A 4,561-nucleotide genomic window follows, 5' to 3' on the forward strand; every position below is an offset into this window, starting at 1 on the left:
TTATACATTGTTCTCCCAGTCTATCTATGATCTCCTGCACTGACGCCCTTCCAAGTGGTTGAGAGTTGGTAGCTGGGCATCATCTAGTTCTTCTGGTTCATGGTCTTATAGGCTGAGGATTGCATGGTTCCTTAATGTTTCTTAATATTATCATACTTTCTTTTTTTTTTTTCTCCATACATTCTTAAATTGAATATAATCATATTCATTCTTTTATGATTAATATTTTTGTGTGTTATTTAAGAAATTATTTCCTACTCAGAGATCAGAAGGATAGGCTCCTATGTGGTCTTTTAGAAGTTGTTTTTTCTTTTCCTGTTTCAATTCTACTTGGGACTTTTTTAATCTATAGTTTCAGGTAGAGATCCCAGACTGAGTTTTTGCTTTAATACAAATAACTGGTTTTCCCAGTATGTGTTAAACAGACTGTCTTTTCCCTGGTGATCTACAGTACTCTCTAGCACAAATTAGTTTCCATATATGGTAGATACGTTTCTGGGCTCTCTGTTTCATTGATCTAGTTGTTTTGCTTGTGCTATTATGGCACTGCCCTAACTACTGTACCTTTATGAAATGACTCTTGGCAGCTGGTAAGACAAGCCCCCTACCTTGGTTTTGTTCCAGAAGTGACTTCACTGTTCTTGGGCCTTTATTCTTTGATCACAGCTTAAGAGTCTGCTAGGCAAGGTCTGCAAGAGCTTGGAATTTTCATTGGAATTACACTGGCTATGTGGATCCCTCTGGTGAGAATTGATATCTTTATGACATTGAATCTCTTCAATTATTTAATCTTCTTTCATGTCTCAGTAAACTTCTGTCATTGCATAATTCTTGTTAGATTTGTCAAATTATTTTATAGTATCTCTGCCTGGTGTAGTTCCTAAGGCATCTGACTGCTAACCAGAAGGCTGGCAGTTCAAGCCCACCAGCCAGTCCTTGGAAGGAAGGTTGGGCAATCTACTTCCGTAGTGATACCACCTTGAAAACCCAAGGAGAGGTTGCTATGAGTCAAATCTGTCTCAGCAGCAGTGAGTTTGGTTTTGGTTTCTTTTCTGTCATTTAAATTTTTTTTTTTTTAAATTACATTTCTGTTTTTCTCTCTTAAATGTAGCAGTTTACTTTGTATTTGACAACCTTGTTAAACTTCCTCATTAACAGTAATGCTAGGCTGTTTTTTTGATTTTGCTATAACTGATGACAATTATTATTTTCTTCTTTTCTAGTTCTTACAGTTCTAGTTTTACTTTTTTACTGGTTATGACTTCTAGCACGTGGCTAAATCAAAATAGTATAGGTAGACACCCTTGACTGACTTCTAAAAAATTAAGGAGAATGATTTTAAGTTTCACCATTAAATATTTGTTGTTTCGGTCTTGACATCTCCTTTCCCCCAATTTCCCCCTTGTGAATCTCACACTCTGTTCTGAGACAAAGACAGGAACAAGAATATGTAACTACTTTTATTTCCTGACCCCTCTCTGGCTTGGTGCGTTAGACACTGTCAATGTGTTCCACAAATGAACGGCAGTAGTAGGACTGCTTGAGCCTTTGGTTTGCGTTGGTCTCCCTTTTATGTGGTGCAGCAGTGAAGAAATGTGCTTGTCCTTTAGCTTAAATCTATCTTAAGGGAAGACTCAAAGTCATTAACACTTGTATTACTATATTTATAATGTTTCTGTAAAGGAAATTAGCACATTCAATTTTAGGATTTGAGTACAAATATTTTGGAGGCAGACCATATTTTCTCTTTGTTCTTGGCAGTAATGCTTGGACTATTGTAAATTAAGGATTAATTTAAACTATACGCAGGTGAGTAATAGGCTGAATTTCCTGAGGAAGATTTTATTCTGATCAGAGACTTTGTTTTTATCTGCTGACATTATTGTGAACACCATTGTAATCCAGGTTGTATTTGTAAATTTAGCATTGTGACGGTGCTGGGAAGTCTCTGCTAAAAAGCCTGAGCAGCTAATGATGCTGATGATTAACAAAGTAGTTTGTGACATCTCCTCTGTGACTCACGTGAGACCCTTGCTGCTTTTCTGCCTTTCCGTGTACCTAGTATATATTTTTTTAACAGATGGGGAAATTAAGGCATAAAGGTAGAGGTCCCTTGAGTTTGGTGTATTGCTTACTGCAGTAGACCACTTTGCTTCTGTGAGAATTATAAACCACTGTACTCTCAGGTATGTGCTAGACTCTCCATTGCTAAAAACCTGCACGTCTTGCTAATAAAGAAAACTCTTACTCAGCCATTTTATATGTTCAGCTCTATGTAGGACATCTACAGCTTGGCTAAAAGTACACTTCAGAGTTTGTAGAGAAGAGAGAGAGGAAAAAATTTTGCTGAAGGATTTTTAATAAAAGCCATCCATTTTAGCCTTTTCTCCCCCCTACTCTTGATGTTGACCATTAATTCTAGATCAGAGGTTCTCAACTGGGGATGATTTTGCCTCCAAGGAACATTTGGCAATGTCTGGAGACATTTTTGGTTGTTACTGTCATCTAGTGGTTAGAGGACAGGGAACCCTGCTAAACTTGCAATGCACAGAACAGGCCCCACGAGGAGGAATTGTGTGCCCTGAAATGTCAGTAGTGCTGAGGTTGCGAAATCTGCTCCAGATAATGATTTTTGCTTTCATTTTTGAACTTCATTGTCTTACTTGTTGAAAAGCAGTGTAGTTTGTTAGAAAGGATGTGGGCTTTGGAGTTATACAGACCTGGTGGTCAAAAGTTGTCTCAGTCATTACTGATAAGTAACTTACTTAATTATGGGAGTGTGTGTTGCAGGGTGAGGGGATAAAGAAAGAAAGAATTAACAAATAATGATAACATGTTGCAGAGTGCTGAGTAAGTAAGTATTATTTGCAACCTCCCTTCCCACCTGCATTCCGTGGGCTTGTTCTGTAATTTGTGAAACCTTCTTTAAAGCTCTTGCACAGAAGCAGTTTCTTTCATTATAATACATAACAACAAATGGAACTTGTTTCATGGTTGGTACTAGTAATAGCTAATACCAGTGACTCAGTTTATGTTGCTCATTCCTTTGAGACCTTAGGCACGTTTTTATACTTTTTGAGTTTGAATGTTTTACCTGTAAAATTAGGATAATGTGTTTGAATTGTAGATTTTAGGGAAGATTTCTTAAGAAAATGCAAGTAAAGTACAGACCTATGACTAGAATTTAGTAAGTATTCAGGAAATACTTGTTTTTATTATTAATTATAATTATTTAGACTTGCTATCAAAGGTGATATATAAAACTAGGTAAAATTGCCCATCAGTTGATGAATGGATAAACAATATATGGTAGTACATCCATACCATGGAATATGACTAGGCATGAAAAGGAGTGAAGTACTGATACATGCTGCAACATGGAGGGACTTTGAAAACATGGTGCTAAATTAGAGAAACTAATTATGAAAGACACATATTACATGATTTCATTTATATAATGAAATGTTCAGAATAGGCAAACTTACAGAGATAGAAATTAAATTAGTGGTTACTTAGGCCTGCGGGGTTAGGAGGGCTGGGGAGTGGTAGCTAAAGGGTACAGGGTTTCTTTGTGAAGTGATGAAATAAATGTTCTGTACTTGACTGTGGTCTTAGTAGCATATATCTGTGAATATACTAAAAACTCTTGAATTGTACACCTTACATGGATGAATTTCACAGTATGTGAATTACGTATCAATAAAGCTGTTAGGTATATTTTTAAAGACAATAGGCAAGGTGAGGACTTTTGTTCTTTTCTGTGGTAGTGTGTATTTTATTCCTCCATCTTGACTTTGTCCGTCTTTGATTTCATGGAATCTGGTTTACAGAATGCATTCTGGTAGGTATCACAGTAATGGTGCTGGTTATCACTGCTTCATTGTGGAGATAGCTGCCTCTTGGTGCACACTCAGGACTTTTTCAGCTTATGTATTTATTTCTCATTCTGGCCTGTGTAGCTTGTATGAGTTAAAACTAAGCAGCCGGCAGATAAGCACTCTTCACACACATGAGCATTTATTCTCTGACTTGATCATCAGATTTGGAACTAGTTCTGGTATGTTCTGTTTTCATTAATGAATAGCAAGTCAGAAAGTTATTTTTCCTTATTGGACATAAGTTAGCTAACTAAAGTCCATGGCTCTAGAGTTAGGGACCCATTATGTAGATGGGATAGTATAGTTAGTTATGTGACTATCGATAATAAAAACACACTGGAATTCAAACTGCTTTAGTGTTAAATAGTTAAATGGAAGGTATGCTTGCAAACAGATTCTGTTTTGCCCTTTTATTTTGATTGCAGCTGTTAGAATACCCAACTGAAACAGGTTTAAGGGATTTATGGGTCATGTTACTAAAAAGTCTTCATGTGAAGGGTGTCCTCAGATGGGGCAGGGTGCAGAGCTTCTTACAGTCACTTTATGGCCCTATAGCTTTTCTTTCCACCAGGCTTTGTTCTTTTCCATTAGTTGATGGCTCAGGCAGGCTCTCCCCTGTTGTTGTTGTTGTTTGCTGTCGAGTCATAGCGACCCCTCCTTGGGTTTCTGAGGCAGTATCACTA

At 37.1% G+C, this 4,561-nt stretch overlaps 1 protein-coding gene across 1 annotated transcript in view; it reads left to right on the forward strand.

The window, feature by feature from the left end:
* The window catches only part of PCNX1 (pecanex 1), a 210,724-nt gene that overhangs the window by 51,479 nt on the left and 154,684 nt on the right, over positions 1–4,561 (forward strand). The window lies entirely within an intron of this gene.

Source organism: Orycteropus afer, unplaced genomic scaffold, assembly GCF_000298275.1.
Source record: "Orycteropus afer afer isolate SDZICR_OR568_19922 unplaced genomic scaffold, OryAfe1.0 scaffold00088, whole genome shotgun sequence".
Taxonomy (NCBI): domain Eukaryota; kingdom Metazoa; phylum Chordata; class Mammalia; order Tubulidentata; family Orycteropodidae; genus Orycteropus; species Orycteropus afer.